General features: G+C 34.7%; 2 pseudogenes; both read right to left on the minus strand.

The window, feature by feature from the left end:
• Positions 1 to 2,823: 2,823 nt before the first annotated feature.
• LOC141549045 (epithelial cell adhesion molecule pseudogene) lies at positions 2,824 to 10,916 on the minus strand (annotated as a pseudogene).
• Positions 10,917 to 12,954: 2,038 nt separating this feature from the next.
• The window catches only part of LOC141549046 (52 kDa repressor of the inhibitor of the protein kinase pseudogene), a 62,991-nt pseudogene continuing 59,746 nt past the window's right edge, over positions 12,955 to 16,199 (minus strand).

The following is a 16,199-nucleotide window of genomic DNA, read 5'->3' on the forward strand; positions in this document are numbered from 1 at the left end:
GCTGTCCGAGCTTTACGTTTACAATTTGGAATAACAAGAGAAGAAGCTAGGAGCATAGTAAAAGCCTGTACAGCTTGCCTTCCTTTCCATGCTCCTACACTCCCTCCAGGGAAGAACCCTCATGGTTTGAGACCTAATTAAATTTGGCAAATGGATGTGACCTATTATAAATCTTTTGGTCGTCTATCTTTTATCCATGTTGTGGTAGACACCTTTTCAGGATTCACATTTGCAATGCCAGTAGCGGTCACTGAATTCCTTATACAAGCATTTGCAATTATGGGTGTGCCACAAGAAATAAAAACAGACAATGGACCTGCATATACATCTAAACATTTTGCACACTTTTGTGCACAGTGTAAGATTTTACATACCATAGGCATACCCTTTAATCCTCAAGGGCAGGCAAAAATAGAGAGAAGAAACAGATATTAAGACAATCGTCCAAAAACAAAAGAAAGGGGGAGCTATGGGTAACCCTAGAGAACTTCTAAATTTAGTCCTCTATACCATTAATTTTTAAATTTTTGACAAAGATTCACTGGCTCCGGCAGTGCCAGTGTGAGCAGCTCCACTGTTTTTAGATAATCGCCAGGTGATGTGGAGAGACCCAGAAAGTGATGAATGGAAGGGACCAGATAGGTTAACTGCTTGGGGGAGAGGGTTTGCTTGTATCTCCACAGATGGAGAAGGAATCAGATGGGTGCCAACGAGCCGTATTTGCCTTGTCCATTGGAGAGAGACATAGCAGACCCTTGAAATGAAGGAGAAGACCCAAGAAACATCAGGTGGTTCCGTTGCTGACTGTGCCCACCACTGAAATAACCTGACATATATGGCGTTTGACTCATTGACATCAAAAATTGTTGAACTTGAAAATCCTCAGGAAACAATGGATTCTCTGAGACATGATAAGACTATTGTAGGACTTGAAAGGCCTCAGGAATCATTGGATTCTCTGAGGCATCATAAGACTGTTGCAGGACTTGAAAGGCCTCAGGAATCATTGGATTCTCTGAGGCATCATAAGACTGTTGCAGGACTTCAAAACCTGTAGGGATCATTGGATTCCCTAACATATAAAAAGACTGATGCGGGACTTCAAAAACTTGTGGGGATCATTGACACATGAAGCAATGGACAATAGATTGGTTTTGGACTATCTCTTGGTTGTTGAAAAAGGCGTATGTGTGATTAATGTTTACATACCCTCCTTCTAGGACTTCTGGAAATCTTTTACAAAACCGTGTTGATTAATATTGTTTGTTATATCACTACTTGCATGTACAATTCATGTTTGTTACACCACATCGAGCCTGCACTGACTGTGGGGAGAGTCATCACTAATAGCCTCTGAGTTATTGCTATGTGCTTGTAATAACTCCCATGCTGATGGGTTTGTGCATACTTGTCTCTAATAAGGCCCTTCAACCCAGAAACCCGCTAGCAATCCCCACTTCTCTTTGGGGCTTTTCATCTCCCTTCCTGAGATGTCAGGGAGGGCGTGATTATTTCCTTTTTAGTGCTTTCATCTCCCATCCTGAGAAGTCGGGGGGGGGGGTGTGATCACCTCTTTTTTGGGGTTCTCACCTACCTGAAAAGTCAAGGATGACACGATCACCTGTGGTCTAAAACAAAAGAAATCAGGAAATGTAAAGGGCTAGAACTGAGCAAATGCATTTGGATAATGGAGCACGTGAGACTAATTGACAATTGGAAGGTTCCCTATTAACTTGTTTGAAGGTTGACCCTCCCCAGCTATTCTGTGCTGACTTGATTGGTGGGACAAAGAGGGGGAAGTGATGTGTGTGGGAGGAGTAGGAGGAGGAAGAGGAAATTGAGACACTGACTCTTAGTCAGTCTTTCATGGCGTTTGAGGGAGGAAAGTGTGTGTGAGATTGCTAGACCTAACCCCCTGACCTTGACCGTAAAAGATCAAGAATAAAGATGATTAGTGATCCTGATTTCTGGGAAGACAGAGTCCCAGCAATATTGTATCTAGGTTATACTGTAACACATTTAATATGTATGGGATTGCCTGTCATCTAGGGAAGGGAGTAAAGGGAGGGAGGGGAAAATTTGGAAAAAATGAATACAAGGGATAATGTTGTAAAAAAAAATTGCTCATGCATATGTACTGTCAAAAATTGTAATTATAAAATTAATAAAAAAGGAAAAAAAAGAAAAAGAAAAAAAAAAGAAGGGAGAGGGTCCTGTAGGTGCAAAAATGTTTATGGCAGCCCTTTTTGTAGTGGCTAGAAACTGGAAATTGAATGGATGCCCATCAGTTGGAGAATGGCTGGGTAAATTGTGATATATGAATGTTATGGAATATTATTGTTCTGTAGGAAATGATCAGCAGGATAAATACAGAGAGGCTTGGAAAGACTTACATGAACTGATGCTGAGTGAAATGAGCAGAACCAGGAGACATTATACACTTCAACAAAATACTATATGAGGATCAATTCTGATAGAAGTGGATATCTTCAGCAATGAGAAGATCCAAATCAGTTCCAATTGATCAGTGATGAACAGAACCAGCTACATCCAGAGAAAGAACATTGGGAAATGAATGTGGACTACTTGCATTTTTTATTTTCTTCCCAGGTTACTTTTATCTTTTTCTTGTGCAACAAGAGAACTGTATAAATATGCACACATATATTGTATTTAAGATATACTTTAACATGTTTAACATGTATGAGACTACATGTCATTTAGGGGAGGAGGTGGAGGGAACGAGGGGAAAAGTTGGAACAGAAGTGATAGCAAGGGACAGTGTTGAAAAATTACCCATGCATATGTTCTGTCGATAAAAAGCTATAATAATAAAAAAAAATCAAGTGGTTTTTCATCCAGATAATAGATTAAAGTTTGACCAGGATCCAGATCAAGCATTTCTCTGTTTACTGGAATAAAAGAGAGATTCCCCTTTTACATCTTTCTCAAAATAATAAGCCACATCAGCTATGTCCATGTCATTATCATTAAGATTCTTCCTGGTATCATTTTGCATCAGTTCAATAGTGATAACATCATCCTCATACATAATTCCTTTGATGTATTTCTGGTTCAGTTGATAACTATGCTCAAATTTTTGCTTGAGGACATTTTAAAAGGTAATATTTTGAAAAGGCCTTTCTCTTGTTTTGTGTTTCACTTCAATGCCAATCCAATATGTTCTTATTAGTTTACTGCATGATCTTTCAAAATCTTATCTGTTCTTACTCCAGTTGTATTGACACACCACAAAGAGCAGTGCCATTACATTACCTTGGTGAGGTTTAAAGTAACCATGTATATCACAATCAGGATCATATATTCCCTCATTATATTTAAAAATTCCTTCTGGTTTCTTTCTCCACACACTCTTTGAATTAATCATTTCTGCTTTCATTATCAAACATTTTGTAGCCAGTTTTGAAGAGGTGACTACATTTGGTGAAGCCAGAGCCTGACACTGGCACTCATTGGGTAATATTTCATGCAGATTTTAGCTCATTTGTTTCACTGAAACAAGCTTTGGCAGCCCAGGTCACCACTCTGGGTGAACTCATTGTGGCAGTGAAGGGGGCACAGGGTGCAGAGCTCTTCCACCTACTCAGGCAAAATGTGTCCCATGTGAGTGAGGACCCTCATAGAGTTGGACTAGGGGAAGCGGAAAGGTCTCATGCCCCCCAAGACTAGAAGGTCCTGGGAGGGAGGGTCACCTGGCTCCTAGCTCAAAGATAACCAGAGGTGATCCTAACTTATCTATATTATAAAAATATAAAATTAAAATATATAAGTATAATTTTACATAAAAATATAAAATATTAAAAAAAATAGAGTGCCCAGATTAACAGATGAGGAAAGTAATCTTAACCATGAATGGGAATTTGATGAACTCTTCCATAAAATGTAGAGAGCAGAGTGGATTAAAAACCAGAATCCCAATAATATGTTGTTTACTTCAAACACATTTGAAGCAGATAGATACATACATATTTACCACATAAAGAACCAAACTAATAGAACTCAATCTCAATAGATATAGAAAAAGCATTTGAAAAAATACAACACATATTTCTATTAAAAACACTAGAGATCATAGAATAAATGGAGTTTTCCTTAAAATCATAAGTAGAATTTATCTAAAACCATCAGCAAGCATTGTATCTAATTGGGGTAAGCTAGAAGAGTGCCCAATAAGATCAGGGGTGAAGCAAGCATACCCATTATCATCACTATCATTCAGTATTGCACTATAAATGCCAGATACAGCAGACAATAAAAAGAAATTAAATAGGTGTAGGTGATAAGAAAAACTAAACTATCATTCTTTGTAGAAGATCTGATGGCACACTCAGAGAATCTTAGATAATCAACTCAAAAATTAGTTGAAACAATGAACAACTTTAGCAATGTTTCAGAATACAAAAAAAAATCCACATAAATCATAAGAATTTCTATATTTTACTCCCTCACACAAACACCCCCAAAATTAGCAGGAATAAATAGAAATATCATTTAAAATAATAATTCAATTCAAAATATTTGGGAGTGTATTTGCAAGACAATCTAGGAACTATGTGAACTCAATTACAAAACAAAAACACTGTTTACATAAAGACAGCCCTAAAAAGTTAGAGAAATATCTATTACTCATGGATAGGCAAAGCCAATATAATAAAAAGGACAATTCTACCTAAGTTACTTTACTTATTCAGTGCCATACCATTCAAATTACCAATAAATTATTTTATACATTTAAAAATATTAACAAAAATTAATATAAAAGACAAGATGCCAAGAATAACATGACAAGCATTTTTTAAAATGTGAAGAAAGGCTATTATACAAATGTTCACTGAAAGTAAACTTAACAATTTTGGTTGAATAAAATTGAAAAGGCTTTTGCAGAAATCAATCTAAGGCAAATAAAATTGGAAGGGAAACAGATCAATGGAAAAAATTTGTAGCAAATTTCTCTATTAATGGATATATATACACACATATATGTAATTAATTCAAATCCATAAGTCTAAAAACAATTTTCCAGCAGCCAAAGATTATGAAGAAGAAATTGGCTTCAAAGAAAGAAATCCCAGCAAACAACAACCATATGATAAAATGCTCCAAGCTACTAATAATTAGAGAAATATGAATTAAAGTGACTTTTAAGTTCCATCTCCCACCCATCAGACTGGCTGGCAAGGATGAAAAATAAAACCATACACATTTGTATACCTTTTGCCTCCCATACATAGAGGACTACCAAGAAGGATCAAGCAGGCAGAAGATCTGGAGGCTGGAAGTGGACAGAGCTTGACCTGCTGGCAGATCCTTTCAGTTGAATGTGCAAAATCTTAGCCCAGGTGAACACTGAAAGAAGACATGATTCTGCCAAAAGCTGAAAATAAGAAATATATAGGACAAATCAGAAAAAGAATATATCATATCTTAGAATAATAAACTGATTAAATGACAAAATATACCAAAGTTTTCAGAATTCTAGCAAAGCAATCCTTATAAACAATTTCTCTTTTCAAATACATTGATGAATAAAAAGAAAACTGAAAAACTTTTTTTAAAAACCTGGAAAAGAAATAAATAGGAGAAAAAACTCATAAAGAAAACTTCTGAAAATAAAAGAAGAAATGAATAAAATTCGGGCAAAAAAAAGAGAAAAACAACTATTGATTCCCTTTTAAAGAACATCCAAATTGTCAGGATCTTTTTAAAAGAAAAAAGGATGAAGATCAGTCAATTAACTTTTAATAAGTGTCTACTATATATCAGATACTATGCTAAGTACTGGAGATTGAAATAGGGGCAGAATATAGCTCCTGCCCCCAAGAAGCTCACAGTCTGAGGGGGAAAAGAAATATTAACAAACAGGCTGTCTATAAAATGATTAGGAAATAATTAACAGAAGAAAAAAATTCAGAATGGTTGGGGAAAGCTTCCTGTAAAAGATTGGATTTTAATTAGGACTTGAAGGAAGCCAGGGAAGCCAAGAAGCAAAGATGAGGATGGAGAGCATTTCAAGCATGGAGGAAAGTGAGACAAAATGCTCAAAGCCAGAGATAGAATGTCTTGGTGGTGGAATAGTCAGGAGAACAATGTCATTGAAGAATACATGGAAGAGTGTTAGATGTAAGAAGAATGGAATTTATAATGAATTTATGAATGTCAAACAAAGGATTCTGTGTTTGATCCTGGAGACAGTAAGGAGTCATTGAAATTTATAAGTGTATGTGTGTATATGAGGCGGATGAGGCCAGTGGTTAGGAGAGGCCAGGTTGATATAGTCAGACCTGTGCTTGAGGATGATCACTGGTGGCTTAATGTAGGGTGGATTGGCATGCAGAGAGACCTGAAGTAGATGAAATAAAGGAAAGTATTAGTAGAAACTCTTTTGTCCAGTTTGAGTTCACCAAAATTGATAAGTAGATATATATTTACAAAAACATAAAATACCCAGATTAACAAAACAAAAAGAAATTGAACAAACTATAAATGAACTCACAAAGGTTGGGAAAGGGAATGAAGGAATCCAAGAAGCAAATAGTTTAACAAGTGAATTCTAGCAAATCTTTAAAGAAAAACTAATTTCAGTTTTACATGAATTAGTTCTTAAATTAGGGATACTCCTATGAGAGAAAAAAAAATTTAAATATCAAAAACCAGGGCAAGAAAAGTGAAAGAAAGAATGATAGACCATTTTCTCTGATGAATATCAGTACACAAATACAGAATAAAATATTGGCAAAGAAACTAACAGAACAAATTACAAAGATATTACTGTAGCCAGGTTGCAGTTATATAGAATCCTAGTCTGGTTCAATATTAAGAAAATTGCAAATGTAATAAAGCACATTAATTAAAAAACAAAGAAATACATGATTATATAAAACACTGTGTTTATCTTGAGTTTAGATGATTAGTGTTTTGATTAGTATTTTATTTTTTCCAGTTGTATATAAATACAATTTTCTGTCATATTTATAAAAGTATGAGTTCCAAAAATTTTCCCAACTTCCTCTCCACTCCTTCTCTAAAAAAAGTAAACACTTTGATTTAGGTTATATATGTGCAATTGTATAAAAGAAATTTCCTTATTAGGTATGTTGGAAAAGAAATAGAACAAAAGGAAAAAGCACCAAAAAAGAGAAAATGTAATACTTCAATCTCCATTCAGACTTCCTCATTTCTTTCTCTGGTGGTGGAGAAAATTTTTTCATCACCAGTCTTGGAATTGTCTCAAAGCTCTATATTGATCATAAGAGTTAAGTTAATGATAATTGGTCATCACAAAATGTTTCTGTTACTATGTACAATATTCTGGATCTGCTCAATTCACTTTAGATCAATTCATATAAGTGTATGCAGCTTTTTCTGAAATCCACCTAATTGTCATTTGTTATAGCACAATAGTGTTTCATTATATTCATATACCACAATTTTTTCAGTCATTTCCCAACTGAGGGTGCCCCCTAAATTTCCAATTCTTTGCCATCACATAAAAAAGAGTTGTTTTAAATATTTTTGTACATAAGCTCTTTTTCTCTTTTTATATGATCTCCTAGGGAAATAGACCTAGTAGAGGGGTTTGCTAGATCAAAGGGTATGCATAATTGGTTTGCTCTTGAGCATAGTTTCAAATTGCTCTCCAGAATGATTGGAACAGTTCACCAATCCATCAACAATGCATTAGTATCCCAATTTTCCTACATTGCTGCTAACATTTGTCATTTTCCTTTTTTTGTTATATTAGTTAATGTTATAGGTGTACCTCGAAATTGTTTTAATGTGTGTTTGTCTAAACAATAGTCATTTAGAGCAAATTTTCATACGATTAGAGGTAGATTTGATTTCATTATCTGAAAATAGTCTGCATGTACTCTTTGATAATTTAACAAGAGGAGAATGACATATTCTTTTCAAATTTGACTCAGCTCTCTATATATTTCAGAAATGAGGCCTTTATCAAAGACACTTGCTTTAAAAATTGTTTCCTATATATCTGCTTTTGTTGGTTGCATTAGTTTTGCTTATGCCAAAACTTTTTAAAAATTTAATGTAATCAGAATTATCCATTTTATGTTTTGTAATTCTCTGTATTTTGTTTGGTCATAAATTCATCCCTTTAGCAGTAAACTGGAATTTTTTTTACAACCAAGGGTTCTGATAAAACTATATAGAGAATTGACTCAAATTTATAAGAATACAAGCCATTATCCAACTGATAAATGGATAAAGGATATAAACATGCAATTTTCAGGTGAAAAAATTAAAAGCATTTCTAGTCATATTAAAAAAAATGCTGTAAATCACTACTGATCAGACCAATTAAAATTAAGATAGCTCTGAAGTGCCACTACATGCTTCTCAGATTGGCTAAGATGACAGGAAAAGATAATGATGAATGTTAGAGAGAATATGGAAAAACTGGGACTCTTAATACATTTTTGCTGGAGTTATGAATTGATCCAACCATTCTGGAGAACACTTTGGAACTATGCCCAAAAGGCTATCAAACTGTACATACCTTTGATCCAGAAGTGTCTCTACCTGGGCCTGTATACCAAAGAGAACATAAAATAGGGAAAAGGACCTACATGTGCAAAAATGTTTGCAGCAGCCCTTTTTGTAGTGGCAAGAAACTGGAAACTGAATGGATGTCCATCAGTTGGGGAATGGCTGAATGAGGTATGGTGCATGAATGTTATGGAATGTTATTGTTCTATAAGAAATGATCAGCAGGATGATTTCAGAAAGGCCTGGAGAAACCTAAATGAACTGATGCTATGTGAAGTGATTTGAACCAAGAGAACATTAACAAGAAGATTATATAATGATTAATTCTGATGGACTTGGCTCTTTTCAACACTGAGGTGATTCAGGCCAGTTCCAATGATCTTGTGATGGAGAAAGCCATCTGCATCCAGAGGGAGGACTGTGGGGACTGAATGTGGATCACAATATAGTATTTCACTTTTTTCTTGTTGTTTGCTTCATTCTGTTTTCTTTCTCATTTTTATTTAATTTTTCTTGTGCAGCATAATTGTAGAAATATGTATAGAAGACTTGCATATGTTTAACATATATTGATTTACTTGCCATCTAGAAGAGGGGGTGGGGGAAAGGAGGGAGAAAAAATTTGGAACACAAGGTTTTACAAGGGTGAATGTTGAAAACTATCTATGTACGTGTTTTGAAAATAAAAAGCCTTATAAATAAAATTAAATTAATAAATTCTTCCCTTCTCTACAGATCTGACAGATAAACAATTTGTTGCTCTGTTAATTTGCATATGGTATCTCCCTTTATATATAAATAGTGTAGCCATTTAGAAATGTTGGTACAGCAGGTGAAATGTTAATCTATACCTAGTTACTAACAAACTCTTTTTCAGTTTTACCAGTTTTAGTCAAATAGTGAATTCTTATCCTAGAAGCTTGAGTTTTAGAGTATATCAAACAGTAGATTATTATAGACATTTACTACTGTATCTTGTGTCAGTCTATTTCTTAGCCAAGAGCAGAAAGTTTTGATGATTTCTGCTTCATCATAAAGTTTTAGGTCTGGAATGGCTAGACCATCTTCCTTTGCATTTTTTTTCATTAATTCCCTTGATGTTATTGACCTTTTGTTCTAGATGAATTTTGTTATTTTATTTTTGAGTTCTATAAAATAAATTTTGGTAGTTTGATTGGTCTGGCACCACTGAATAAGTAAATTATGTTAGATGGAATTGTCATTTTTTATATTGCCTCAGCTTACTTATGAGTAATTAACATTTCTTCATTTTTTTTTTCAAAAAATCTGACTTTATGTGATAAGTGTTTTGTAACTGTTCATATAGTTCCTGGGTTTGTCTGGGCAGGCAGACTCTTAAATGTTTTATATTGTCTACAATGATAAGGGAATTTCTCTATCTCGTGATATTGGACTTTGTTGGTAATATATAGAAATGCTGATGATTTCTGTGGGTTAAGTTTGCATCCTGTAACAGAAGAGGAAATAAATTACTTAAATAGTCCCATTTTAGAAAAAGCAGTTAAGCAAGCCACTAATGAACTCCCTAAGAAAAAAATCTCTAGGGCAAGATGGGTTCACAAGTGAATTCTACCAAACATTTAAACAATTAACTCCAATACTATGTCAACTATTTTGGAAAATAGGTAAAGAAGGAGTCCTGCCAAATTCTTCTATGACACAAATATGGTACTGATACCTAAAACAGGAAGAGCCAAAACAGAGAAAAAATTACAGACCAATCTTCCAAATGAATATTGATGCAAAAAATTTAAATAAAACATTAGCAAAAAGATTACAGCAACTTATCAGCAGGATAATACACTATGACCAAGTGGGATTTACACCAGGTATTCAGGACTAGTTCAATATCAGGAAATCTATTACCATAATCAACCACATCAATAACAAAACCAACAGAAATTATATAGTAATCTCAATAGATGCAGAAAAAGCTTCTGACAAAATACAGCACTCATTCCTATTAAAACACTAGAGAGCATAGGGGTAAAAGGAGCTTTCTTTAAAATAATAAGCAGTATCTATCTAAAACCAACAGCAAGCATTATTTGTAATGGATAGAAGCTGGATGTATTCCAAATAAGATCAGGGTTGAAACACAGATGCCCATTATCACCACTATTCAACATTGTATTAGAAATGTTGGTTTTAGCAATAAGAAAAGAAAAAAAGAAATTAAAGGAATTAGAATAGGCAATGAAGAAATAAAACTATCAGTCTTTGCAGATGATATGATGATATACTTAGAGAATCCTAGAAAATCATTGAAAAACCTACTCAAAACAATTCACAGCTTTAGTAAAGTTGCAGGATATAAAATAAAACCACACAAGTCATCAGCATTTCTATGTATTACTTACAAAGCCCATCAGCCAGAGATAGAAAGAGAAATTCTATTTAAAATAACTGTAGACAAAAATCAAATATTTGGGAGTCTACTTGCCAAGAGAAACCTAAGACTTATATGAACTCGACTATAAACTTCTCACATAAATAAACTCAGATCTGAACAACAGGAAAAAACATCAATTGCTTATGGGTAGGCAGAGCTAATATAATAAAAATGACAATTCTGCCTAAATTGGTCTACTTGTTCAGTTCCATACCAATCAAATGGCCAAAAAATATTTTACTGAACTAGAAAAAATAATAACAAAATTCATTTGGAAGATCAAAAGGTCAAGAATATCAAGGGAATTAATGAAAAAAATACAAAGGATGGTGGCTTAGCAGTACCAAACCTAAAACTATATTATAAAGCAGCAATCAAAACCATTTGGTATTGGCTAAGAAATAGAGTGGTGGATCAATGGAATAGACTAGATACACACAACACAATAATCAAGGCCTATAATAATCTAATATTTGATGAATCTTGAACTACAGCTTCTGGAATAAGAACTCACTATTTCACAAAAAATTGCTGGGAAAAAATGGAAAATAATATGTCAGAAATTCAGCGTAAACCTACATCTCACACCCCATACCAAAATAAGGTCAAAATGAGTACATGATTTGGGCATAAAGGATGAATGATACCATAAACAAATTAGAAGAACAAGGGATAATTTAGCTATTAGATCTTTGGATAAGGGAGGAACATATGATGAAAGAAGAACTATAGAACATTATGAAAGGCAAAATGGACAACTTTGATTACAATAAATTAAAAAAGGTTTTTGCACAAACAAAATCAACAGAAACAAGATTAAAATGGAAGTAGAAAGCTGGGAAAATCTCTACAGCCAGTGTTTCCAATAAAGTTTTCATTTCTAAAATATATAAAGACCTGTCAAATTCTTGAACTGTGTCAAATTTATACATACATTATAAAGAACTGTGTCAAATCTATAAGAATACAAGTCATTCCCTAATTGATAAATGGTCAAAGGATATGAACAAATAATTTTCAGATGACAAAATTAAAGCTATCTATAGTCATGTGAAAAAATTCTCTAAATCATTGATTAGAGAAATGCGAATTGTTTTAATTTACAAATTAATTTGCAAAACAATTCTGAGGTACCATCTCACACCTCTCAGATTGAAAATTCACATTTTATTTAGAATGAATAAACTATACAAAAATTGTTTTTTTTTCACCAAAAATAACAGTAATATTTTCCTCATTACTTCTAGATAAACCACAAAATCCTAATTTGCAAGTTCTCCAGGTTAGGTTTACAAGTCAAGATGAGGCATGGAAAAAAGGCAGAATAAACACAAACAAAATCAGTTTTTTATGTTTGTGAGATTGGCTTCAAGATCATAGAATAGAATGTTTAATGTATAACTGTGAAAAGTTCATGAAACATTGTGGAGCCCCAACAAAGGAATGTAAACCACAACAATCACTCATTTATGAGGAACAACATTGGCTTTATCACTTAAATTTTAAGTGAACTCATTTATTTATATTCACTTGATGAAGTCAGAGTCAACATGGAAATGTATGTGAGGTCATGGATTGGAATAGAGTCTTCTCCAATATATCTTTTTTTTTTTTTACTGTCAATGGTACAACATTAAAAAAAAAAAAAAAAAAACCAACAAACAAACATAGGAGTCAGTGATCAATAGTGAGCTTCATTTTAATTTATTTTTTTCCTCCCACTTCTCCTCCCAATTCTTATTTTTTTTCATAATAACTAAGAAACCCAAAACCTGATAGTTGGATTCCTGGCAATCACAAATTATATGTCCAGAATGAAGATAACTAAAATATCTCCAGAGCATTAGCTACCAGAAGAAATCACCAAGAAATGAAATCAATTTTCAAAGACTTCCAGTTTAACATACAGATTATCAGAGGCTAACATATCCAAATGGAGAACTAAAGGCAAACTTATCTTCAATGATTGATTATGTGACATCTCAGGGCTTTTCTCCCAATTCCCAATGTGTAAATTCAGGGAAAAAAACTATTTTGGTCAATTTCCTTATGTATTTTCAGTTATTTCTGAATTAGTTGTGGGAAGAACTTCTTCTTGGAGGTCCAACTTACTCGTGTAGAATTTAATGTAAGTGTCCACCATTAAATCTAAGTCATGTTTTGTGTCAAAGTTTATGTTAAGTAAAGCCAAGTTACTTGACCTGTGAAATGTCAAAGTATCCCTTAAGTATGCCTTAAGACGTTTTGGACCATTTTCATATCTCTCATTCTCAACTTTCATCACTGGGAGTATGCAGAGGACTTTAAGCAATGCATAAACATTAGGAAAAAAAAATTGATATCTGGTAGATGCAGGGCTTCGTAAATGGTTGCTGGGAGCTCTATATCTTTTCCTCTGTGTTTCCATTTGATTCTCCAACAGTGAAGTTCTGCAGAAAGAGTGTCTGGATTAGGAAGGTCACTTTTGTACATATCAGCATGATGTTCTTCAGATGTATTAAATTTCAGCTATCCCATAACAGAGGGCACTAAAGACAGACATTTTAGTGCTTTGAGGTGCTATTCAGAGAAGATGTCCTTCAGCTCCTGGATGATGTGATCCACAGTGGGGCCACTAAGTACCTCTTTGTAGTAGCTTTCAGATGTCACCTCAGGTTCTAGGTTAGCTTGCTGAGACCTGCAAAATTTTCTTAAGCTTAATTTCTATATCTAGCTTAGTGGCCAAATTTGTGGCCTCCTCAAATCAAAATTCATGATAAATTTCAATATTTTCCATCACTTCATTTAAAGAATGTAACACTGCAGTCAAACTGCTGGCTGCAAAGAAGACATCAGAGGTCTGACCCTGGAGATTCTTCCCAAAAGCTCTTGTAAAAGAGAGTATGTTTTTCAGAACCACAACAGTGACAATGAAATAAAAATCTACTAATGCACTCCCAAGAATAAACGCTTGGCCAGCAATAAATTATCCCATCTAACAGCTGTATTACTGTTGATATTATGTAAACAGAAAACAAGTGCTTGTAGAAGGTCCACTAAAATCTCAAAGGCATCATGTCTGCCTGTCCATTGAGAATGGCAGATCTCCTTTAGCTCATTACCCTTCTCTTCATTATTCTGAAAGAGAACAGAGATAACACTATCAAGTTCCACCAGAACTGTGAGGACTGATGGAAAAAAGAACAAATTTCTTCAATGATCCCCAAAGCAACAGATACTCCCACCACAGGAATGGATTTTGCCAGCCACGTGTTTAAGGCACAGGAGGAGCAGAGGTTTGGCAGCTTGGGGATATTTCTCCGAAAGTCTCATGGCCACAACTTTCATCTTTGAAGAAAACTTGCTGGAGACAATGTAGGCCTGGCCCTGACAGTACTCTATGTTCAAGCTCCACTTTTCAGTAATAGTAGTATGAAACTTAACAGCCAAAATTTCAGCATCAGCTTCATAAGAAAGAATTCTTCTCTCAAGTTATTAGAATTGTCCACAAATCTGACTAACACTGGTAAGTGCTCCTCTCCCGCTATGTCCACTACATCATAGGTAACAATGGAGAAGAAGTGAGAGTCCCGTACTTCCCTGAGCATTTCTTCTCGGATACAGCTCTCACAAATCTCCAGCATTTGTTTTTGCTGAGTTTTAGAGTAGAACAACATGTTGACGGCTGTTGTCTCAAAACGTTTCCGCAAAACCTCATCACCAGCTATCCCATAACAGAGGGCACTAAAGACAGACATTTCAGTGCCATGAATATTTTGTTTACCCATAAGGATAAAAATTTCAAACAAAGATTTAAGGTAATCTTTGTTTTCCTTCTCTTCTAGTGTTAAAGATAAAACTTCTTCATCCTGTTTTCCTCCCCTTCTGCAACTGCATTTTGAGTACTATTACTGTTATCTGTTTCTTTAATTGGTTTGTTCCTGTTCAGAGGTTTCATCAGTTTTTCATTCTTTCAGTGACTTGATTTCATCTTCACTCAACTCCTTTATTTGTTTTCTATGCCTACTATGTGGATTGTTCAGATGACTTGTAAGATCAAATATTGTTGGTACAGCATTATCTTGGAGAACTGTTCTATAAGGGCTACTTTTACAAATCACAGATGTCTCAAAATGTTTGGCACAAAGCCGATAATGCTTATTGAGTTGATCAGGTGTTTCGTCTTCTAAGTCAGCTCTTCTACAATTCTCTACCCACTTTTGGCATCGGGCGGGGCCCCCCGGGAACCTGAAGAAGGCCAGGTCCGACTGCGTGCTCTTCCACGTGCAGTTCGGGGCCACGCAGAAGTTCAGTATCGTCGCCTGTCCAGCTGGCCGGGCCTCCTCCCCCTGCCCCCCGCCGGCTGCCTCCCGGCCCTCGGGGAGGCTGGCCCGGCTGGGCTCAGGGGGGACACATCTCTCAGATTGGCAAGATGACAGGAAAAGATAATGTTGGAGGGGATGTGAGAAAACTGGGACACATGCATTGTTGGTAAAGTTGTGAAATGATCCAACCATTCTGGAATTTGGAACTATGCTCAAAGGGCTATCAAACTTGCATACCCTTTGATCCAGCAGTGTCTCTACTGAGTTGTAAACCAAAGAAACAATCAAGAAGTGAAAAGGACCCACATGTGCAAAAATGTTTTTAGCAGTTCTTTTTCTGGTAGTAAAGAATTGGAAAATTAATAATAGTTGCCCATCAATTGGGAATTGACTAAATAAATTGAGGTATAGGAAGATAATGAATATTATTGTTGTTCTATAAAAATGATGAGCAAGCTGATTTTAGAAAGGTCTGAAAAAATTTACACAAACTGATGCTGAGCGAAGCAAGCAGAACCAGGAATACATTGCATACAAAAACAACCAGAATGGGCCATGATTAGCTATGAAAGACTTGGTTCTTCTCAATGGATCAGTAATCCAAAACAATTCCAATAGGCTTTGGGCAGAAAATGCCATCTGCATCCAGAAAAGGAACTATGGAAATTAAATATAAATCAACACATACTATGTTTACTTCTTTTTTTTTTTTTTGCCTCTACCATGGTTTTTCCTCTTTGCTCTGATTTTTCTCTCCCAACATGATTCATAAAGCAATGTATATTAAAAATTAAATAAAATGTTAAAATAAAAAAAATTATCCTACAACTTTACTAAAATTATTAATCATTTTAAAGTAGTTTTAGTTAATTCTCTAGATTGCTCTATGTATACTATCATATCATCTGTAAAGAGTGATAGCTTTGTTTCCTCATTACCAATTCTAATAATTTCAA

This window comes from Sminthopsis crassicaudata, chromosome X, assembly GCF_048593235.1.
Source record: "Sminthopsis crassicaudata isolate SCR6 chromosome X, ASM4859323v1, whole genome shotgun sequence".
Lineage (NCBI taxonomy): Eukaryota > Metazoa > Chordata > Mammalia > Dasyuromorphia > Dasyuridae > Sminthopsis > Sminthopsis crassicaudata.